The 25,405-nt window shown below is 41.2% G+C and overlaps 1 protein-coding gene across 6 annotated transcripts in view; it reads left to right on the top strand.

Annotated features, from left to right (window-relative positions):
- The window catches only part of chl1b (cell adhesion molecule L1-like b), an 892,764-nt gene that overhangs the window by 149,127 nt on the left and 718,232 nt on the right, over positions 1-25,405 (top strand). The window lies entirely within an intron of this gene.

Raw genomic sequence — 25,405 nt, 5'->3', positions numbered from 1 at the left:
AAGTAGGTATTATTAATTGTGAGTTGTCTTGTGCAATCAAAGCTGGTCCTCCAAGTCAGTGCCTGATCCAATAAAGCTAGTATCTATAGCTGTAAAACTTGAACACCTGTATTCAATGTCAGCTTTGCTGTAATGGTTCAAATCCTGCCTCAGTAGTTGTGTGTTTGAGCCGCATTCCAGGGATAGCAGCATGTAATCTGGGCTGACAGTTCAGTGTACACTCCTATCGTTTTGGAGAAATTAGGTGTTGTGCAAACATAAAAGTTGCCATGGTAATATTGGAAGAGCAGAGTCCCTGACATTTATTCCAAAACCAACACTACTTGTAGCAGTTGGTAAACCAAATATGTCATTGCAGTTTTCAGGTTCTTTCAATGTAGAAATAAGTATTTCCTTTCCTAACATTGCAACAGTTGAGTTGCCAGACAATAGCCTTGAAATCTTTCGCTTCTTTGGCTATGAAGTGCTTAAACATCCCAGTCAAGAGTGGTGCTATATAAATGCAATTTCTCTTCTTCTGCCTGCAACATCTCTTGTTTCACATTGCCAAAACTAAAAAAAGTCTAGCAGTTCCATGAACTCTTAAAGTCTGTGACCTATTCAAACCATTTCCTGACAACAAACTTGGTTGTTTAATACCACAAGCTGCAAATATCAGTAGACCCCCACAGCAGAGAAATCCAGTGGACTGTGGAGCATTCATAGACATTTGTAGCTTTAAAGATTTAAAAATTACTCCTGCGGATAGCCAGCAACTGCAAGCTGACCAGTCTGCAGTCTTCAGAACAAGCAACATATTTGAAAGAGCAAGATGTAACCAAATAGGTCAGTCTCCCAGATAAATAAGTTCATCTCTGTAGATCAGTGGAAAATGTGTGACTATGAAATTTAAGATCTGAATTTGTAAGAATAGAAATTTTGTTGGAATTATTGATGAACCTTTGTCAAACTTCTTAATGCTTCAAAGAAGATTTGATTTTGGAGAACGCCTGCTAGAAGCAGGAAGAATCACAAGCTGGGAATGGAAAAGGACACTTGGTCAAAAACCAGCAACAGAATCCATTCAGTTTTGAAGCTCAAAAACCATGAAGATGCACATGACCAGAAAACACAGTGGACTAGACAGCAGACAGTCAGACTCGGTATCGGTGATGTGGGAGGGGACAGCCATACAGTCACAAGTAGTGATTCCTGATGAAGGGCTTTTGCCTGAAATGTCGATTCTCATGCTCCTCAGATGCTTCGTGACCTACTGTGCCTTTCCAGCACCCGACTCTCAACTCTGATCTCCAGCATCTGCAGTCCTCACTTTCTCCTAGTCACAAGCAGTGGCCAGTTAATTTTAAAAACAGCTAGATTTATCAAACTAACAGTCACTTCTAGAAGGTCTTTATGTGTGGAGCACAATTACAAAGCAACAAAATGACAAATGGCTACTCATACAAAGATACTATTGTCAGTCAACATCTCGTTAATTTTCAGCTGGTATAGTGGTAAGTGCCATAGGTTTATCAAATAATGTAAAGAAATACAAGGAACTGCCTACAGAAATGGAACCACATGGCCCAGGTGAAACAGCTCACAATATCAAAGATAAACTGCAGTATCAAAGATAAGCTTTGAGAAGATTTGTAACTCAGGTTTAGGTTCTGGATGGAGGTTTGTTCGCTGAACTGGAGGTTCATTTTCAGATGTTTCATCACCATACTAGGTAACATTATCAGTGAGCCTCCAGATGAAGCACTGGTGGTATAGCTCACTTTCTGTTTGTGTGTGGGTTTTCTTGGGTTGGTGATGCCATTTCCCGCGGTAGTGTCATTTCCTTTGGTGATGTCACTTACTGTTCTTTTTTTCAGGGGAGTGTTAAATGGGATCCAAGTCAATGTGTTCGTTGATATAGTTCCTGTTGGAATACATGCTTCGAGGAATTCTCATGTGTGTCTCTGCTTGGCTTGTCCTAGGATGGATGTGTTGTCCCAGTTGAAGTGATGCCCTTCTTCATCCACATGCAAGGATAATAGTGAGAGAGGGTCATGTCTTTCTGTGGCTAGTTGATGTTCATGTATCCTAGTGGCTAGTTTTCTGCTTGTTTGTCCAATGTAGTGTTTGTTATAGTTCTTGCAAGGTATATTGTAAATAACTTTGGTGTTGTTTACTAATTACTACCTAATGTCATTTACAAAATGCCTTGCAAGAACTGTAACAAATACTACATTGGACAAACAGGCAGAAATCTAGCCACCAGGACATATGAACATCAAATAGCCACAAAAAGACATAATACACTCTCACTAGTATCCTTACATGCAGATGAGGAAGGATACCACATCGACTGGGACAACACATCCATCAGAGGACAAGCCAAACAGAGACATGCACGAGAATTCCTAGAAACATGGCATTCCAAGTGGAACTCTATCAATAAACATATCAAGTTAGACCCCATCTACCACCCTCTGAGAAAAAGAACAAGAAATGACATCACCGGCAGAAATAATGTCACTTCAGGAAATGGCATCACCAACCCATAGAAACCCAAACACGAATAAAAAGTGGGCTATACAACCAGTGCTTCATTCAGAGGCTTACTGAAGATGTTACCCAGTATAGTGATGAAACGTCTGAAAATGAACCTTCCAGCTCAGTGAGCAAACTTACATCCAGATCAAAGATAAACAACACTGCAATACAAATGGTGAAAGAAAGTGGAGAAAGTATAGATAAATCATAAGTCACCAATCTACACTAATCCCATTTATCTGCACTTGGTCCATAGTCTAATATGCCCTGGCATTTTAAGCCATCTTCCAGATGCTGCTTCAATGTTGTGAGAGTACCTGCCTCCACCACCATCTCAGGCAGCATGCTGTTGGTTTCTACAACCTTCTGGGTGGGGGAGAAAAGTTTCTGATCCTCTGTAAACTGCTTGCTCCTCACCTTAAACCTATCCTTGTCTGATCTTAGACATGCCTGCCATTTGGAAGAGCTTCTCATGATTTACCATCTCTCCCTCTCACAATTTTGATGAGTTCAATCAGATCCCCCCTCAGCCTCCTCTCCACCGAGGAAAACTAATGCAGCCTGTCCGGTCCCTCCTCATAACTGAGGCTGTTCATCCAAGGCAACATCCTGGTGAATCTCCTTTGCATCGTCTTCAGTGCAATCATGTGGTGACCAGAACTGCACACAGTATTCCTTGTTGTGGTTGTTATTATGGACAGACTGGAGGCATTCTGCAAAGTGATCATCCCATCTACCTTTGAACTCACCAATGTGCAGGCAGCTGCACCCTGTAACTTATTGCATCACTGGTTTATTTAGTGCCTGTACAGTGAGGATAGATGACATAAAATGACATAAAATAAATTGGAAATACTTTCCTGGGGGTGGCTGAAATAATGGAGGATGTTCATTTGAACTCAGATACTAATGGGGTGGAAAGTGAGGACAAGATGAACCCTGTTGTTCTCGTGAGATGGAAAGAAAAGGGATGAGGGTGGAAGTTCAGGAAATGGGTTGGACAGAGATGAGGGCCCTGTCATTTACAGCATGGAAGATGATTAAGTAGAATTTTAGTGTTGAATGGAAAAGATATCCCAGGTGGGTCAAGAAGAGAATTTGTTTCAGCTAAGGCTGCCTTGCTGATCTTTGAGGGCCCTATTCTCTCCTTAGTTACTCCTTTGTCCTTAATGTATTTGTAAAAACCCTTTGGATTCTTCTTAACTCTGTTTGCCATCAAGGCAAAAGTAAAGCAGGTCAATGGCACCTTGGTGGAAGTTGGTAATCATTGGCCTGGATACAACAGAGACAGCAAAACTATGAGAGTGGAATGAAGTCCTTACAGGAAACAAGAGTCTGAAGAAGTTCATTTGATGCAACTATTTACTTTTGCTACCATTGCATAAGAAATATGTTTCATATGGCTTGAAAGAATCAGAAGCCAACAAGTCAAAATAATAAATTCTACAAGAACAAAGGTCTGTCACAGATTTTGTCCCTATCTGCTAGGATTGTGACGAAAGATGGCCAGACCAAAATTCCAGTGAGTTGGCCGAGTACACAAACTTTGAGCACTGACAGGATTTGACATTCATTGATGAGTTAATTATATATGACAGAAGGCTAGTTATTCCAATTTCTGAAGGAAGATGTTCAGGGAAGGATATGCTGAATTCACTTGGCACCCTATTCCCTACCAATTGGCATTGTACTCCTGGCACCTTTGCACACCCAACTAGCACCCGACGTATCTAGCACCCTATTTCCTACACTGTACCTTTTTCCCCATGGAATTAGGTTGGGATCATGATGAAGCCGAACATGCTTTCAATTCCAAAATAAACATAAAGAAGGCTGTGACTAAATTGGCTGCAACTGAATTCCAGCTTGCAGACTTCTCATTTTTGAAAACAAAGTTTGAAACAGTTTGTTGGTATTGTCATGTCAGCTAACTCCATTTATGGAGAAATGTTACTCCTAATGCGATTTCATAGTGACAAGGTAAATTAAATTGTAGGACCAGATGGAGAAGGTATGAGGTTTTTATAGCAAATTCTTCCAGACTGATCTCATTTTTGATACCACAATATTGCATAAGTTGGAATTCTAGCTGAATATAATACAAGAAGATAGCCATAGAATTCACTTAACATTGTACTGTAACCAAATCTGTACTTTGTTATCTTTGCTAACTTAATAATAAATTATTTTGTCTGTTTGGTGTTTGAACACTGAGAGAATATATTTTGGAATTGTATCGAGACATACACTGAAAATCTAATTTGTTCATTTTTATGCTCAGATTATTTGAGCTGATGTCCTGTTGTCAAAATTCATCATCTGGTTCAGATGTGGGACGTGGATGTCATTGGCTAGGCATTTATTGCTCATCTCTAGTTGCCCTTGAGAAGGTGGTGATGAGCTGCCTTCTTGAACCGTTGCACTCCATTGAGCGCATGGACATCCACAATGTCCGAGTGGAAGTACTGAGGGAGAAAATCCTTGTTTTATTCAATAGATGTGATTGTACCGTCTTACCCCATCTTTTTTGACAATATAATATCCAACCAAGAATGGTATTTTGAAATTGCTGCAAATGTAAGTGCTGTGCATTGTTTATTTCAATGTCTTCTGCTTGAGTTATTTAAATGATTGTCATCATGGAGTAATGGGGATAAAAATAGATGCCTGCAACCACACTTTGTTTTTACTGTTGTTATGGACCAAATCAAACCTCTCAAAATATGTGAAGATAGTCTAGACCCTAACCTTTTCTTATTTTGAAGGCAAGTGCCAGGCATTGTGATTCAGGTGTAAATTGATTGGTCAAATTATCAGATTTGAAGCAAAACATTTCATTCATATACTGTAGTTAAAATACAACAAAAGGAAGAAGAAATTGGAATAATTTAGCTCTACTGAAAAACTTAACAGAACAACAGACTATTTTACTGTTAAACTGTAGCTAGTCTTGGTAAAAGGCAAATTCAGGAACATAGATTGTCTCACAGGCAATTCTCCAATCTAGGAGGGAAAAAAAATCAAGCAAAAAGTCTGTGTGTGAGAAAGCGATAGGGAGAGTAGCAGGGAGAGATATACTGTAACTTCCAAAACCAGCTTCAACTCTCAGCAATTGCTAAAAACTAAAGCTAAAAGTCCTGGTTCTGTGTGGGCTTTCCCCTCCTGTCTGGCTGTTGATATTCTTTCTACTTCAAAATAAAATCCAAGGGCTCACAAGTTGTTTATGAGCCTTCAACAGACAGCTTGGCGCTTCTGTCTTAAAACCCCTCCTCAAAAGATCCCAGATAAAACACACCTGTCAAAGCCATAGCATCATAACGCTATAGCTTTGCCTGTCTCCAGTGTTAAGTTTTGATATATTTCAATTAATACAATCTGTCTGATGTCTTTTGCGAGCTTCTGCATGAAGAATTACAAACTTCCATCTGGCCAGAACATCATAAAAAGTGTGGAGATGCCAATTAAAAATTGGCTTCTTCCAATATGCCTTTGGAAATGATTTACCAGAGCATAACTAACTGTGAGTGCTACTGAAGAGGGAAAACAAGCATATTTTTCCTGCTTTGTGCAGTGTATTGTTTGTTGTATGGTTGATTACCGTTCAGCTGTATTGCCTTTAAGATTTTGAAACCCGCTACACTGCCTTAACAAAGTCTGATGCCAAGAATGCACTCATGATCCACTAATGGTTGTGTAGGAACTCACCGTGGAAATTTGTGACAATCATTTCAATTGAATATGTTCACCACAATCTGCTATCACTTGTGGAAACGTTTAACAGAGGCTGGGGAAGCAGTGGAGTGACTTAGTGTTGTGTTTCATGCACTCCCCAGTCCCGAAAAGGGATGGTAAATACTTGTCATTCCTAAGTCCCACTCTGGCCACTGGATGAGGCAGGCCAATGCAACCAAAGGAACATTTAGAAGCATTTTTCATTTGCTTCATTGTCCATGATTGAGGGAACAATGTAAATCACGATTGTTAAAATTTTACTCAGTCTCTCTTAAAATGTTGGGGCTAGATTCTGAGAGATTGGTATGCACTCAACTATCCAGTTGGAAGAATTCCTGACCCAACACAAATTTCATGCTCACAGCATGCTACTGTTCCATTATGTAGTGCTGCATTGAAATGCAGTGAGAATTAAAGGCTTTAGATTTGACATTTCCAGATTCCAATAAACATTTATTATTGTGACTTTGTGAAATTGCCATCTGACTTACTGTGAATACATGGAGGCAGCCAAGCTGTTTCCTTCCATCAAGTCACAATGGAATTTACACTGAGATTCTCCTCTATCTTTGGTCTTTGTCCCCATGCCCTAGGAAGGTTGCTAGGCTGGTGAGGGACTGCTTCAGAGACTCAAGTCACCAAAGTGTCACGCTTTCCAAAGGCAGCTGTACTTTGCCACTTTCCCACTGGACAGTGTGATGATCTTATCAGTGCAGATATTTCCCTATGCAGACACTATTCATCCAAATAGAGAGATAAACAAGTTAACCATTTCACAACGTTCACAAACAATAAATCTCATCAACAAAACATTAAAAGGCACTTGTTTTCCCTCTGTTCTCCCGTTCCTCACTTGTGTAAACGTGCAGATACATCGGTCCTGAGTTATGCCTTGTCTTTGATAACTTAGGTAACTTGGATGACCCTTTAAGAAGTTATGTTGATAAATTGAATCTCATGATGGCCTTGATTTTCAGAATAGCTGTGCTTAATTTGCAAAGATAGATTTGATGCAACAGCTCAGAGAAAAGTGCCATAATGTGTAATCTGCAGTCATTTGGTACATCATTTAGATTGTAATGTGGGATGTCATAGATGCAGGAATATCATTTCTATATGTTAATTACATCATTTAGATACCAGTGACATTTTCTAATATTGTTCTGTGCCTGATGCTGATTCATCTGCCTCCATGTAAAAAAAAATGAACATGCAAAATTATTTTAAAAGCCCTGTAAAAATAATCTTTGCTAAACTTTCAGATTGATCCTCAAATATTTTTCTTCCTTTTTTTTGTGTTACAATGCAGTGTTCACCTGCTTTTGTAACACCAATTATGCCTTAGTGATCTTTTTCTCTCACAAAAGCTGTGATAATGCCAGATGATATCATGCCATAAAGAATTGCTCATCAATTTGGGCTTTTCAGAGAGAGAGAGACAATGAAGTCTAAAAGAGGGACACTAAACCAATCAAACTGCCCAAGTAATGTTCTGTGACCAGCTGAAAATATCCTGAATTCCAAACTTATCATGAAAATGTTACCAGCACTTGCTTTCCCACACTGCAATGGGAAAGTTGTCAATGATTGGCATTTTTCAGAAGAGTAGCTACCTCAGTGATACGATGAGTTTGAGCTTTTCAGTACACATTGAGTCAGTCATAGAGTCATAGAGATGTGCAACATGGAAACAGGCTCTTCGGTCCAACTCCTCCATTTATATCCCAGTCCAATCTAGTCCCATTTGTCAGCACTTGGCCCATATCCCTCTAAACCCTTCCTATTTATTTATCCATCCAGATATCTTTTAAATCTGTATGTGCAAAGGTATGTTTTAGAAGGGAGTGAGAGCTACATGTTGACAGTTCAGCGTTGTTTCATGTGGTTAAATCTATTGATTTATAATAAGTAGTAATTGTTATTAATCAACAGAAAAGACAGACCAGGTTTCAGCAATCTGAGGCTATCTGACTGGAACATTTGAAACATTGTGTATTTTGTTAAAATGTTTAATTTTTGTGATGATTCCAGGAAAAGCAGGGCCTGATTTCCAGCTCATCTTCAGTTAGATGGAATAATATGTGGTTGTAAAATTCCAATGAATTTTATTGAATCCAAAAGAATACCTCAGGCCATTCACATGGGTAATAAATAGTACTTAATATCAAGAAGACAGTCATGCCAATTAATCAATAAATATGACTTTCCCTTTCCATGTGATATATCACGGGTACATTTAATATAATTCATCAGAACTGTGTCATGACATTGTAACTGCTTTGCATGAATGTCACATGTAAATCAATATATTGAGGGAACTACATAAAGTAACATCGTACAACATTTCGTTTGTACTCATTGTTATTTGTGATATGTAATTTGCAAGATACTTTTTGAATTTTCATGAACTGAAATTTGAAGATTTAGGAAAAAAAAATGGGTAAACCTGTGCTGAACCCTTAAATTAGGAGCAAGAGCATTTGATGCAGTTAAATGTACCTCTTCAGGAGAGTGATTTCTGTTTTCTTTTCAGTAATTAATCTTGAAAATGCATGGCACAAGTTAAACCTTAATATATAAAACAGAAAATTATTTGGTATGCATTACTGTAAGTTAAAATCTATAAATGAAAGAATGATTATCTTTTGGGATGGGAAGAACCTGCTGATTTACCTAAATTTAGTGTGTGGACATTATTATAAAAACACGTTTCAAAAAACAAAATACAAATATTTAATTTCTTTTTCATGTTTCCTATTTATAGATAAATGTAATTATGACATATTGAGATGGATGTATTAACAAAATAAGCTGATGATTTCTGTATATATCTCAGCGGCTTTGATTCTTTATTCCAGAGGAGAAATTACCATTGGCTTGAACTCACTTAAGTTCTCATTTAAAAATAATGCAACAAATGGTTGCCAGGGTGATGGTCAGTGATTGCCAAACATGGGGATTTCTTATTTGACTTCTTGATAATGCACAAGTCGCTACACCTCGGAGTGGTTTTGACCACAGACTCACCATATTTTAAAATATTTATAAATAATCAGGCCACATACTTAGTTTAGTTATTCCAAAGATACAAATGTACCTAAGAGGTTTTCAGTGGCATTGCTACTTGCACTAAAGTGCAAAAGAATCAGAGGAAGGATGTATTCTTTGGCTGCTGTCCAATACACCCTGATACTAAAATATTGTGAGATGCAAAAAGTGTTGTAACCAGTCCATTTCAAAAGCAGGTGGCATGTGAACTAAGTGAGTGTAAGATAGAGGCACCGAAAAATGAAAGACTAATAATTGCAAAAATAATTTTAAAAAAAACACATCAAGAACAGGTTTGTACACTCTGATGGATATAAGTAGCCATGCTGATTTTCAGAGCTCAGTTGAAGTCACAAAATTCCTGCTTCTCATTCTGTTCCAGGACTTGGGCTCTAGGATCTGTCCTGACATTGTAGTGTTGGATGAGGAAAGGGGGTGCACAATGAGATGTGAATTTTAGATGTGAAGTTAACCCAAGGCTCGTTTGTCTGCTTGGATGAGTGTGGGAGACCCCATAACTAGGGTATCAAACACAGTGTCTTGGCCCACATTTATCTCTCTACCAGCTTCACAAAAAGAAATGGCTTATTTGATCATTCTCATACGACTGTTTGTTGAAGTTGGCTGTGCACAAATTGGTTGCTGCAATTTTGACTTTACAATAGTGACCACATTTCAAAAAAGCATAAAACTTGCCCTTAAAACACATTTTGATTTCCGATTGTCATGATATGTATTATCTGAATGCATGTGCTTATTTTCTCTTGATTTATTTGAATTTGGATAGAAAGAGAATGTGCATTTCAAATCATAAATGCTTATTTCAGAACTACTAGATAGAAATGGACAGAAGTTCCAAGTGAAGGAGGGAGGAAGTGTTGGGGATTCTAAAAGGCATTAAGTCCCCAGGTCAGAATGGGATTTATCTGAAGGAAGTGAGAGGGTAATAGCTGTGGCCTTAACAGATATCTTTGCAGCAACCTTAAACATGGATGAGGTACCGGCGGACTGGAGAATTGCTAACATTGTCCCCTTATTTAAGAGGGATAGCAGGGATAATCTAGGTAATTATAGACCAGTGAGTCTGACGTCAGTGGTAGAGAATCTGCTGGAGAAGATAGGATCTATTTACATTTGGAAGAAAATGGGCTTATTGAAAATAGGCAGCATGGTTTTGTGCAGGGAAGATCGTATCTTACCAAATTAATAGAATTCTTTGAGAAAGTGACAAAGTCAATTGATGAAGGAAGGGCTGTAGATGTCATATACACAGACTTCAGTGAGACATTTGAAAAGGTTCCCCATGGTAGGTTGATGGAGAATGTGAAGTAGCATGGGGTCCAGGGTGTACTAGCTAGATGGAGAGAGGACTGGCTGGGTTGCAGAAGACAGAGTAATAGTGGAAGGGAGCTTCTCAAAATGGAGACCTGTGACCAGTGGTGTTCCACAGAAATCTGTGCTGGGATCACTGTTGCTTGTGATATACATAAATGATCTGGAGGAGGTATAGTTGATCTGATTAGCAAGATTGCAGATGATGCTAAGATTGGTAGAGTAGCTGATAGTGAAGGGGACTAACAGAGAATTCAGCAGAAGATAGATAGATTGGAGAGTTGGGCAGAAAAAATGGTGGATAGAGTTCAGTCCAGGCAAATGTGAGGTGATGCATCTTGGAAGATTCAATTCATGAGTGAACTATGCAGTAAATGGAAAATCTCTGGGGAAAATTGATGCACAGAGAGATCTGGCTGTTCGGGTCCATTGTACCCTGAAGGTGGCAACAGAGTTCGATGGAGTGGTCAAGAAGGCATATGGCATGCTTTCCTTCATCAGACATTGGGTATTGAGTACAAGAGTTGGCAGGTCATGTCACAGTTGTATCAGACTTTGGTTCAGCTACATTTGGAATGCTGCATACAGTTCTGGTCGCCACATTACCAAAAAGATTTAGATGCTTAGGAGATGGTGCAGAGGAGATTCACCAGGATATTGCCTGGAAGGAGGGCTCTGGCTATGAAGAGACATTCAGTAGATTAGAGTTATTTTCATTAGAAAGACGGAGGTTGAGGGGGACCTGATTGAGGTCTACAAAATCATGAGAGATATAGATAGGATGGATAGCAAGAAGCTTTTTCCCAGAGTGGAGGATTCAATAACTAGGGGTCATGAATTCAAGGTGAGAGGAGAAAAGTTTAAGGGAGTTATGCTTGGAAAGTTCTTTATCCAGAGGGTAATGGGTGTCTAGAATGCCTTGCCAGCAGAGGTGGTAGAGGCAGGCACGATAGCATCACTTAAGATGTATCGAGACAGATACATGAATAGGCAGGGAGCAGAGGGAAACAGATCCTTAGAAAATAGGTGACAGGTTTCGATAGAGGATCTGCATCAGCACAGGCTTGGAGGACCGAACTGCCTGTGCTGTAATTTTCTTTGTTCTTTGTTCTTTGAATCAGTGAAATTGATCAGGTCATTATGTTCTCATTTCATTTATTGCTGGATTCCTCCCTTTCTTACCTTCCCAGTCACCAGGAGTGGCATTGTCAGAGATCAGATTAGGGGGGCTGGGCCACTTGCCTATTGAGCAAAACTACTTGTAATTTATAAATGGCAAAGCTTCCTTCATTTATAGATAGAGAGAAATACAGTTCCATCATAAATTAAATATTGCGGTGTATTCATATAAATGAATGATTTGCATAATTATTATATGTTATTCTTGAATTATTGCTCCCATTCAAATTGTGGTTACTTAATTTATTATCAAAATGTTGGAAACAACCTGGATTTCCCACAATTCAAATTATATAGTGAGAGCTTTATGGAGATGTTTAGAAGTCTTCCTAATGACTGTGTATAAACTCTATTCAAATTTACCATGTTAAACTAAAGCCAGATTCACAGACACAGAGGTTCTTTGCAGATTTGTCAGTTCCACTGCTTGTATTTCTACAGCTGACAATAAAATGAACTCTACATATACGGTGCTGCAAAATTTAAGCACATTTAATGTGCCCAGTTGATTTGTCCTGGCAGATTCTCATTTCAGATTTTTCTCTTCATCCTATTATTCTGAGTAAATCTGTTTTGCAACCACGTCTGCTAGCTGGGAGAATTTTAATCTCTCCTCAGGCAGTAAGACACAAAAGCAAAGGAGGAAGACAGGGAGAGCCAGGATGATTAAATACTCCAAACCATCAACCAGTTTACTCACGTGTTGCTTTGTTAATCAGACCTCAGTGCACCCTTACCACTTGAAGAACATCAATAAAACACAATTCAACTCCCACACACCCTTGTTCTGCTGGCTAGCATTTACACCTCCACAGTATTTTACTCGTCGGTAGCTTTGGGGGAGGGTTTCTGAGTGTAAATCTGAGAAAATCTCTGCAATAAAACATAGAAAAATACATTTGCCAGTGGAACAAAGGAAATTCAGTTTGAACCAATGTTTGGATGTTTTCTGCAAGTTTTAAAATCATATTCAGTGCTGTTAATTATCAGGATGGGATGACATAAATTTAAAAATATGAAGCCTTTTTTGGAAAGGAACTGTGAAGTTCAGACATCTGACTGGTGCACTGGTACTAGAAAAAACTTCATCCAATCTTGTTCAGAGTAATGAATCTCAAAACTCCATATTGACAATTGTGGTGGATGTTGAATGACATTGGTGTTTTAAGACATAACAATTTCATGGTTGTTAACCAAGAAAGGCAGAAGAAGGTGTTCGTTCTCAAGATGGGAGTGTAGAATACTTGTCTGGGAACTCTATCGAATTGTACTCCAGGTTTAAACATAAAAACCCAAAGATTGCCTTTGCTCACAGCCCTCACTCTCCATGCCAAATCCATGCTTATCCCAGCCAACCTAGGCACTTGTACCAACCCCTTGGTCCATTATAACCCCTGTGCCAACCTATACCCGTATCCCATGGCTTCATATCCCAAATGTCCCCATTTACTCCCATAGCCTTTTCGAGGCTAATGCTACCCTGCCCATCTAAGATCTCCCAATTACCACCCTTTGCCCATCCCTCTGCTTACCATTTACATGGATGGCACAGTGGTTAGCACTGCTGCCTCACAGCATCAGGGACCCAGGTTCAATTCCACTCTTGGGCAACTATCTATCTGGAGTTTGACACATTGTCCATATATCTGGGTTGGTTTCCTCTGGTTGCTCTAGAGGCAATTTAGTGTGGCCAGTCCATCTAATCTTCACATCTTTGGACTGTGGGAGGAAACCAGAGTCCAGGGATATACAGGCTTTGTTGATTAGTCATGGCAAGTGCAGTGTTATGGGATGGAGTTGGACATAGATGGGGATGCTCTTCAGATGGGCTGAATGGCCTGCTTCTACACTGTAGGCATTCTATGATTTAATCTCCAATATTGGCACAAGTTTATTGTAAGTCAGAATGGTTCCTAGGTTATCAATTTATGAATGATCAAAATTCCTAGCACTTTCTTCTAAACTCACGATTTTTAGAGATCTGTTCCTTGGTAATTTGTCTGAACCAATGAGTTTATCCACTTTTTTTGTGCACCAAACATGCCTTTTCACAATCCCAAAGGTTTTTTGACTTCCACCAAAGATGTCCCTGGACCAGATCCAAAGAGGTACCTAACCTCTACAAATGGAGAGGGATATAGAACATGCCACCAGATCTCATATCCCCTCAAAACCTCAGACTTGCTCGTGTCAACCCATGAAACCTAATATCCTCTCTGTGTTTACATTATTGCTCGTACCCTCCAAGTCCTTCTACTCCCTGCTACTCATCTCCCAAGGCCTCTCATATCCCTGGTCAACGTAGTGCCTACTTCTACCCACCACCCTTTCCCCTCCACGCACCATGCCAATTCATTGAAAATCCACATCATATCAATTTACCCACAAAGGAGAAAAGAAATATTGTGTTATTATTTAATGTTCTCGATTAAGACCACAACTTGTGAGAAGAACATTCTAGTTAAAAAAAAAACCCCATATTTTCTCACTTCTTGATATTCTTGACAAGTTGATATTTAACATTTCATAGAACCTCCACAGGGAGGAAAGAGGCCATTTGGCCCCTTGAGTCTGCACTAACCCTCCAAAGAGCATCCACCCAGACGTATCCCTGTGACCCTGCATTTCCCATGGCTAATCCAGCTAGCCTGCACAACCCCAGACACTATGGATAATTTAGCATGGCCAGTCCATCTAATCTTCACATCTTTGCACTTTTGGAGGAAAACCACTCAGACACAGGTAGAATGTGCAGACTCCATATAGACAGTCTCCTGAGGCTGGAATTGAACCTGGGACCCGATCGCTGTGAGACAATAGTGCTGACCACTGTCTTTTTGACACTTGTTGACAGATATTGACAGGGTGGATAGTTGTAAGGGATTTCAACACCTTATATGCGCAATCTTGTCCACAGTTATCAGTTCTAAAGGATTCCTGTCCCTGTCCCCATCCTGGGACCATAACCAAAGGAGTACCTCAACTCGACAGAAGGGTGGCCTGGCTATCCAAAAGAAGCTCCGATGAGAACAGCTCTTAGCTGGTCTAAATTTCCCACCCTGAATTCCAGACACTAGAATCTCAGATTTCAGAGGAATCAGCTGGTTATTTCAGCAGTAGATTCTTTCAGGGACCATATATGTTGAAGAGACAACCTGCCTCAGACCCATGATAATGGGAGATGCTGAACTCGGGTGTGCAACGTGAGATTTCTAACTTCTTTCAGTAATTTTGCTGTGAACGAGGTGCTTTCTGTCATGACAAAGATCAGGACTAAGTTGTCTATCATCGTGTATTTGACTTTGACTTCGTGCTTTGTGAACCCAGGAGTAAAAGATATGAATATATAGGATGATGTAAATACATTCTAAAAGCTGATGAAGCACTTTCTGACTCCAGTACACACGGCTTAAACCAATCGCTCAAAAAATGTGTAAATCAAAAAAAAGCCTTTGTGTTCTTGATGATATTGATATATTTATGGCTATATTTCCACGAACACCTTTTAAATAATCCTTTTCTTAGGTGTGTGGGCAGCTAATAAGTGCCCATAGCCTTGGAGTACTATCATCTTTGAGAGACTGGAAAGTGACATGCTGGGATATTATGCTAAGCTATAGTGCCACTGATCACAAAGTAGGTCAGCAAGAGAGATTCTCTGTGGGAGGAAAATGTCAAATATGGCAGCAATTGTAATTTACCTTCTGCATCAGAAAGCTAGTGGAACCTGCAATTGGGAAATAAGTTTGAGTACGATTTTATTTGTCTTCATTATACTGCTTTTGATGCATAATAAATCTACATTTGAAATGAAAAGTTATTTGAGATTTGGAACTGACTTTATAAGTGAGCAGCAGTTAGCTGGAAACATAAGAGGATCTGCTGGACTATTAGAGCAATTATTCTGCTAATGATTTTATAAAATTTAAATAGACTGAAACAAAAATGAAGTGCGGGAATTACTCATGGGGTTTTGTGACAATACTAGGCTTTACGGGCGGCACGGTGGCACAGCAGTTAGCACTGCTACCTCACAGTGCCAGAGACCCGGGTTCAATTCCCAACTCAGGTGACTGACTGTGTGGAGTTTGCACATTGTCTGCGTGGGTTTCCTCTGGGTGCTCTGGTTTCCTCCCACAGTCCAAAGATGTGCAGGTCAGGCGAATTGGCCAGGCTAAATTGCTGGTAGTGTTAGGGGTATGGGTGGGTTGTGTCGGTGTGGACTTGTTTCCACACTGTAAGTAATCTAATGTATTTTGTCCTGTGTTTTTTTTAAGAGAGGATTTAAGACAGAGATGATGAGTTGTCTATTTAAATCTTTCTCTGTTACAGCTAAAAGCTGTGGTTCTCATCCGACTCCTTGTAAGACTGAATTTTTAATTTTACTGAATTTGCCTTTGCTAAGGGTGTGTTTACGGCATGTTCCTATTTTGGAACAGTTACTGTTTAGTAGGGAAATAATCTGTTACTCTCTTAAGTTTTCCATTGGAGTCGTTATTCCAATTTCTTCTTTCTTTTGTTGTATTTTAATTATATTGTAAGAATAAAGTGTGTTTTGCATCAAGGCTGGTAGTTTGACCAACCAAATTGCATTTGGAGTGCAATGCCTGGCACTTGCCTTTAAAATAAGAAAAAGTTAGTGTCTCGGCTATTTTAAAATATATCTTGAGGGGGTTTGATCTGTTCCATTAAAAATCTGCGACCGACCAGGAGAGAGAGAAAAGCAGTTCATGTTTTGAGTCAAATTTGACCCATCTTCAGAACTTTAGTCCTGAAGAAATATTTGACTTGATACATGAATTCTTTCTTTCTCCATGGATGCTGGCTGACCTGCTGAGTATTGTTCACAATTCTATTGACATTACCCCCTGTCCAAAGCACCTGAGTGCTGTTGCCACTGGTTTTCTTTCTGCAATCAGTATGTGCCATTTTAAATTGCCTTATCAACATTACCATTGATTTTTCTGATATATTAATTTCCGGAATGTGGCTGCATAGCCTCCATGTTAGGCGAACGTGAGCAACAATTACAAGCACCCCTCAACCCCATTCTTGACACCCTAACACTTCTCGCTCTAGTGTTGTCATTTTGTGTCTTTGTCTCTTTTTTTAAAAAAAACTTGTACTACTTAATGAATGGTGGATGGTTTCATAGACAGTAGACAAAGAAAGGATTATGACATCTAGAGATACTTGGGCACTACACAATAGAATACAAAAAAATATAATGGTGGAATCTTACAGGATTCTCAGAAAACTTGTGCTATGATGAATTTGTATCAAAACCACACAGGAAGTCTGGTGAGGTCTATCTTGATGTCAGGAGCGTCTGTAATGCTTTTGATAGGTGGCAAGAAAAGTGCCAATCTGGGACACTATAACTTGTTGAATGCCTTATATAAAGGTAAAAAATGAGGTCTGCAGATGCTGGAGATCACAGTTGAAAATGTGTTGCTGGTTAAAGCACAGCAGGTTAGGCAGCATCCAAGGAACAGGAAATTCGACGTTTCGGGCGTAAGCCCTTCCTGATGAAGGGCTTATGCCCGAAACGTTGAATTTCCTATTCCTTGGATGCTGCCTAACCTGCTGTGCTTTAACCAGCAACACATTTTCAGAATGCCTTATATATTCATTTAATTCATATTCAGCTTTCTATGTTACAAAATATACAAACATACAGCCTTTCAGTGCTTGTTGCCAGTGTGCCCTGCAATGCAACTTGTGCTTCCTCAGTATCTGGCCAGTCCCTCAGAGGGATGTCATGAGAGGTTGACAAGATCCAGCTATCAATGTCCATGGATGAGCAGTGCATGCTGCTGGTGCTCATTGGATTAAGTGCTGAGGTGCTGTTTGGTGATGAACAACATGGAGGCTGGTTGTAGCTAGTGACGACCCTAATTACCAGGTACCCACTCGGACTTCCAGGTTGAGAATTTTCAAAATCTACGAGTAAAAAATGAGGTCTGCAGATGCTGGAGATCACAGCTGAAAATGTGTTGCTGGTCAAAGCACAGCAGGCCAGGCAGCATCTCAGGAATAGAGAATTCGACGTTTCGAGCATAAGCCCTTCATCAGGAATGAGAGAGAGTAGCCAAGCAGGCTAAGATAAAAGGTAGGGAGGAGGGACTTGGGGGAGGGGCGATGGAGGTGGGATAGGTGGAAGGAGGTCAAGGTGAGGGTGATAGGCCGGAGTGGGGTGGGGACGGAGAGGTCAGGAAGAAGATTGCAGGTTAGGAGGGCGGTGCTGAGTTGAGGGAACCAACTGAGACAAGGTGGGGGGAGAGGGAATGAGGAAACTGGAGAAATCTGAATTCATACCTTGTGGTTGGAGGGTTCCCAGGCGGAAGATGAGGCGCTCCTCCTCCAGCCGTCGTGTTGTTATGTTCTGCCGGTGGAGGACTCCAAGGACCTGCATGTCCTTGGTGGAGTGGGAGGGAGAGTTAAAGTGTTGAGCCACGGGGTGGTTGGGTTGGTTGGTCCGGGCTTCCCTAATTTTCAAAATCTAGCCTGTTCGACAGGACGTGGATGTGTTTGGCTTGCCCCTCAGAGTGGTCCCAGTCTTCTCTTGTGAGGCCCAGGATTCTCCTTATTGGAGATGAAGAGTCAAATGCTGTGCATCCCTCCACCTTATGGCTCTTTAATTCCTGTTGTGGGCCATCCTCTCCCTGAATGAGAGATGAGGAGAGAGTGAGTGAGGTGAGAATGGATGGCTTGGCTGTTAACACTGTGTAGGCGGGGCACAGGTGGAAAGGTATCCTGGGCAAGTGAGAGGCATTGTAGAAGCTAGGCAGGGTTTGTAGTGCAAGAGATTGGGAGGCAACAAGAGCCAGTGAGGGAACATGCTACTCGTAATAGTGGTAGAACATGAGTCTTGTTGGGAGGTATGTGCTGGAGCAACAACAGAGCAAGTGTGAGACAGCAAAGAGAAGAGTGTGGCTTGTATCCTGGCAGACCAGAGAAGGTCTTTGACCTTGTGGCACTGTTCCTGTGCAGTGTTGAGATGGCATTGGCTCTTGTTATGATCCACTCTGGCTGGGCCTGGTGGCATAGTCGCCTCTGTTTGCCTTCTGTGAAGACCACACCCTGCCTTTGCACTCCCCCCTCAACAAAGATTCCAGGTTCCTGTTGGAGGACATTGAAGCCATCTTCCCTTTCTAAGATTTGATCCTTATCCGAGTAGGGAGGCTCCAGAATGCTGATCCTTGCTTTGGCACATGGCAGCATTTCAAAGGTGGCTCAGATACAAGCGACACTGGTCTTTTAGCAGATATACAGGTGAGTGAGCATTCCTGGGAACAATGCAGATTGAACCAGACGTGAGAGACACTAGTGTCAGGAAGACATGTTAAGAAACTTTGCATGGCCTCATGATGTAATGTGCACTTGGCAAAAATAAGGAAGACTCAGCCCCATACTTTTAAGGCTGATGTAATTCAGGTGAATCATGCTCATGGGTTGCATGTGCTTCATATTTGAATACAACAAATCAATGGTGTGATGTTGGTACATTCTATCAACCAAAATTATAACATGTTTGTACTTGAAGGAAAGATGTTGTGAACAGTTCTGGACAGTATTCTGGTTATCAGGCCACAGAGGGAAGGTCACCACTGTGTGTTTGTGTCCAAATGAGCAATATGTTCATACTCTAAAAAAACAAATCAGAGAGGGGCTTGTGCTTCCCGCTTTTCACTTGTGTATGTAACATGATCATGCAAAGAGTCATTTTCTTGCGGAAAAGTGTATTGTTGAGCACAGATCAACTAGGCTTCTGGATGACTACATACAAACCTATGTCTTGGTGTATGAGAGACTATAGTACTTTGACTGCATACATATAAGGTAACTTGATTTATCAAAGAGTAGATCTGAAAACAAGTTGATAAATTTGATTCTTTTCAAACAATTGCACAGTCCTATATCATAAGTGCAGGCTATTTGTTAAAGTTGCAAAATGTAAGGAGTGCTTAGATACAGTTTACATCCTGATAATGTAATGCTCGGATGTCTAAATGGTATAACTGGAAGAACTTCCTTCCTTCGAAATTTTTCAATTGTATTGCAACTTTCTGTTCACTAATGTGTGCTGTCAACTTCAGCACCATTGACCTTGCTGAAATGGTTTTGAAACTGGTTGTATACCTGCATGGATATGGCCTCATGCAAACACCATCCCCCCTTCCCCCATATCCACTGCCTGCTCCTGCTTTGTGTAGTCTCTACTCATTCTCCAAGGGTCTATTCCAAGGGGGATGATGCCTCATGCACCCAGATCTGGGGACAACCATTCCGTGCAGATCCTTCTTGTCAGCAAAGGCTCCTTGAGTCTCTGCTACATCACTCCTTATAAAAAAAGAAAACTGGTAATTTTGAGTAAGTCTAAAGCACATCAAAGAATGGTAGGATCAAAGAAAATATAATCAAATATAATCAAAAGGAATCAACCAGTAAAAGAGGACATATGCAGTCTACGATCCCTTGAAATAGCACTGAGGTTCCTTGCTACTGTGTTTAACTGTACAGGATTAAGAGAAAATATTCGCTTGAGCTTTGAACTCTAACATGTCACCACTGGCATCCTGTCAGCATTGATTCACCGAAATGGTGCCCAGTCAAACCTGTCCCCAAATTATGTAAATACACCACAGACACCATTTTGGATGCCAAATGGCACCTGTGGTGTCCAAATAAGAGGCACTACCACTTTGGCTTGTGCATTGTCACAACCATGTCTGCAGCATGGTATAGCTTGTTTAGCCTGTTTTTACTTCTTGACTGGTTTCATTATTACAAATGTGCCATTGTGATACTATAGAATTTTCACAAAAAGAGGTGAAAAGGATGTTTTCTGCTTTAGTAAAATCTGTTCATGAGAAATTCAGTTTTAAACGAGAGATTCAAAGTTGCACTTCAGCCTCAAATCAATACAGTGATTTTTTTTATATAATGCACCTTACTATGTACAGCACCATGAGTCCTTCGAAGGTGCCAGGCTATGCACCTTGGCTTATCTGATATCAAAGTGGAAGCCATTTGAATCAATAATAGGGCATTAGAAAAACTGATTGCCTCAGCTAAAAGACAAACACATGAGTCTCGACCTAAGCTGAAGATAATCAAACAGCCATCTTGGGAAAGATTACTCAATAGGCAGGAACGTAGACTTTTACAATTTGTAGCTGTATAAATGTTTATGTACAGCCATTATAATGTGTGGAATCCCAAGAAGCAGGCTCTGAGGAGACCAGCCTTAGAGGAGAGATTTGACTCCGAGAAGGACAGAGGGAAAATGTGATGCACAAAATTCAATACTTTTCTGTTGAAGGAAAATTAGGCCCACCATGCCAGAACCATAGAATTATTGAAGAACAAGGAACTTTCTCTCCCTCCCAAAATCTCCTCTTCTGAGGAGCTTATCGTTACACACAAATCCCAACAATCCAAGTACAGATGCCATTGGATCTAACATCAAGCATTTGTTTCAGCAAAAGGGAACTACAACAAGCTCCAGTGATATACCACAAAGAGTTATTGAGACTTGCTTCTTATAATACGCTTCTAAGTCTTGTTGTCATCTTATTGTCATCTTAATATCTGTAATTGATGACAAACTCTTTATCCCTAAGGAGCTTTCAATAATTGTTTGTAATGAAGTAATCTTTAACCTATTCAAATGAAAGCTTAACTGCTGGATGATTTTAACATGGAATCAGTTTGAATTAAAAGTGAGACACACGAATTTTCTTAATCTGCAGTTCACTGACAATGTAGTAGTCACGCATGGTGGTAGTGACACAATCTGAAAATAACCAGCACCGAAGCTTTAGTTTTAAACAAGAGCAGACAAGTGAACTACACAACCATTGTTGAACGTTCCGTAGTTTTAAATAAAGTGGTTTTGGGATTAGTTGAAATATATTTCAAAAGTAAAATATGAATAAATGATATTTTGCTGAGAACACGGATCAGTCTATTATCATTGCAGGCCCGTTAGTTGCATGAAGATTTCTTTTACCCAAGTAAAGGGTTTGGAATATGAAGCCAGAATTCAGTAGCTGTGATTACTTCTGCAGTTGAATAGTTCGTGTTCCAAGCTGGGAAGTGCAGAGCAGGTTTAGTGAGGGAGTGCTGGGTCATTTATTTCTCTCTTGTGGCACTGCCGGCTCTGGCCCTTGGATGTTTGTTTCAATACAGTGATGCTTTGCTAGTTTAAAGTTGCCATAGTCTGAGAGGAGCAGAGGCCTAGTCTTCTATCAGAGACTGAGGGCCACTGTACTTCAGGGGATGGGAAGGGTTGAGGAGGCTTGCCTTAATGATAACCTCAGTCAGTTACCAGGTCAGCATAATCTGTTCAGCCAACCAAGTAAATCAACCTCCAGAGGAGAGTTGATGGCCTAGTATCACTGGACTGTTAATCAAGAGACCCAGGTAATGCTCTGGGGACCAAGGTCTGAATATTGCCGTGGCAGGTGGTGGAATTTGAATTCAATAAAACCCTGGAACTCAGAGTCTAACGATGACCATTAATCCATTCTCAATTGTTAGAAAAAAAATCCCATCTGGTTCATAATTGTCCATTAGGGAATGAAACTGCTGTTGTTACCTTGTCTGGATTGCATGTGACTCCTGAACCATATGGTTGACTTTTAATTGCCCTCTAGGCAATTCGGGATGAGTGATAAGTGCTGACTTAACAAAAATGTCCTCGTCCCGTGAATGAATAAAAACGTTTTCTTTCAACTCCCTCTTGAGACCACCCTCTCTGATGTTGTCTCATCAATGTTTGTCTTAGTGTTCTGTTAAAATGCTGTTCTCACAGCCTGTCTTATACAAGTCAAAACTTAAGATGGATGCTGTATAAACTATGACAAATTCTATTTCCCCAGGGAAAGTCATTGTCAATGAATTTCCATTTCCTTCTTGTGGAAATGCACGTCAAGTTTCAGAGGTCTTCACGTGTCTGGGTCTATCCATTTCTAATCCACATGGGAGCATGGCAGCTCTGTAGTTGAAAAGGACAGGTGACTTTTTGCAACCATTTTTCAGTGCTTCTTGTGCAATTAAAGAAAATGAGGTCTTCACACAATCTAATATCAAATCTATTCCCTTCATGACAGCACTGACATAAAGACTTCTGAAAATGAACTTGGTTTAAAGCAGATGAAATTACATTACAGGTGGAGACTAGAAATCACAAATCTCACACAAGGTGCAAAGTTCTTTAGAACAGAATGATATTAGTTATTCAATAAGCAAAACTGTTGACGTCGTGGAAGTAGTTCAGTTGTCCATATTGTTTCCACAGGTAGTTGATTGAGAATATACTTTCAGGAGGCTCCCTTTTTGTTTATTATGCATTCTTCTGAGAATTTAGATTAGCTTACCCAGTTCAACCTTTCTAGCATTTGGTTTTCAGGTTATATTCCCTGGTGCTGACTGGGAAAAATGGGGCATCAAGGTAGTTCTCAATGATAATGCTTAGTTTCAGAATGACCCTTCCACCAACATCAGCTTCATCATGCCCATCACATTGTGGCAACTGCATATTGCATTCTTGCATCAGTTTTCAAGTATATGGGATAAATTGTCAAATGGCGGTGCTCTATCTGTGCAACTCTCCCACAGGCGATTTGCATGCTTAGTATGAGTCCATTCACTGAGAGTCACAGAATCATAAAGCCATACAGCATGGAAACAGATCTTGAGGTTCAACCAGTCCATGCCAAACATAATCCCAAACTAAAGTAGTCTCACCTGCCTGCTCCTGGCCCATATCCCTCCAAGCCTTTCCTCTTCATGTACTTTTCCAAAATGTCTTTTAAAGGTTGTAATTGTTCCCACATTCACCATTTCCTCAGCAAGTTGATTTCACATGAAATCAATTATCTGTGTTAAAAATATGCCCCTCATGTCTTTTTAAAATCTTTTTCCTTTCACCTTAAAAATGTGTCCCCTCATGTTGAAACCTCCCATCCTTGGGGTGGGTGGGGGGAACTACCATTTAGTAAAAAGTGAGGTCTGCAGATGCTGGAGATCAGAGCTGAAAAATGTGTTGCTGGTTAAAGCAGGTCAGGCAGCATCCAAGGAACAGGAAATTCGACGTTTTGGGCCAGAGCCCTTCATCAGGAATGAGGAGAGGGTGCCAGGCAGGCTAAGATAAAAGGTAGGGAGGAGGGACTTAGGGGAGGGGTGATGGAGATGTGATAGGTGGAAGGAGGTCAAGGTGAGGGTGATAGGCCGGAGTGGGGTGGGGGCGGAGAGGTCAGGAAGAAGATTGCAGGTTAGGAGGGCGGTGCTGAGTTCAAGGGAATCGACTGAGACAAGGTGGGGGGAGGGGAAATAAGGAAACTGGAGAAATCCGAGTTCATCCCTTGTGGTTGGAGGGTTCCCAGGCGGAAGATGAGGCGCTCTTCCTCCAACCGTCGTGTTGTTATATTCTGGCGATGGAGGAGTCCAAGGACCTGCATGTCCTCGGTGGAGTGGGAGGGAGAGTTAAAGTGTTGAGCCACGGGGTGGTTGGGTTGGTTGGTCCGGGCGTCCCAGAGGTGTTCCCTGAAGCGTTCCGCAAGTAGACGGCCCGTCTCTCCAATATAGAGGAGGCCACATCGGGTGCAGCGGATGCAATAGATGATGTGTGTGAAGGTGCAGGTGAATTTGTGGCAGATATGGAAGGATCCCTTGGGGCCTTGGAGAGAAGTAAGGGAGGAGGTGTGGGCACAAGTTTTGCATTTCCTGCGGTTGCAGGGGAAGGTGCCAGGAGTGGAGGTTGGGTTGGTGGGGGGGTGTGGACCTGACGAGGGAGTCACGAAGGGAGTGGTCTTTGCGGAATGATGATAGGGGAGGGGAGGGAAATATATCCCTGGTGGTGGGGTCCATTTGGAGTTGGCGGAAATGACGGCGGATGATACGCTGTATACGGAGGTTGGTGGGGTGGTAGGTGAGAACCAGTGGGGTTCTGTCTTGGTGGCGGTTGGAGGGGCGGGGCTCAAGGGCGGAGGAACGGGAAGTGGAGGAGATGCGGTGGAGGGCATCGTCGATCACGTCTGGGGGGAGTCTGCGGTCCTTGAAGAAGGAGGCCATCTGGGCTGTACGGTATTGGAACTGGTCCTCCTGGGAGCAGATGCGGCGGAGACGAAGGAATTGGGAATATGGGATGGAGTTTTTACAGGGGGCAGGGTGGGAGGAGGTGTGGTCCAGGTAGCTGTGGGAGTCAGTCGGTTTATAGTAGATGTCTATGTTGAGTCGGTTGCCCGAGATAGAAATGGAATGGTCTAGGAAGGGGAGGGAGGAGTCTGAGACAGTCCAGGTGAATTTGAGGTTGGGATGGACGGTGTTGGTAAAGTTGATGAACTGTTCAACCTCCTCGTGGGAGCACGAGGCAGCGCCGATACAGTCATTGATGTAGCAGAGGAAAAGGTGGGGGGTGGTGTCAGTGTAGTTGCGGAAGATGGACTGTTCCACATATCCTACAAAGAGACAGGCAAAGCTGGGGCCCATGCGGGTGCCCATGGCAACTCCTTTAGTTTGGAGGAAGTGGGAGGATTGAAAAGAGAAGTTATTCAGGGTGAGGACCAGTTCAGTCAGTCGAAGGAGG

This window comes from Hemiscyllium ocellatum, chromosome 14, assembly GCF_020745735.1.
Source record: "Hemiscyllium ocellatum isolate sHemOce1 chromosome 14, sHemOce1.pat.X.cur, whole genome shotgun sequence".
Lineage (NCBI taxonomy): Eukaryota > Metazoa > Chordata > Chondrichthyes > Orectolobiformes > Hemiscylliidae > Hemiscyllium > Hemiscyllium ocellatum.
Note: the sequence above shows the minus strand (reverse complement) of the source record. Positions and strands in the feature narration are given on the sequence as shown.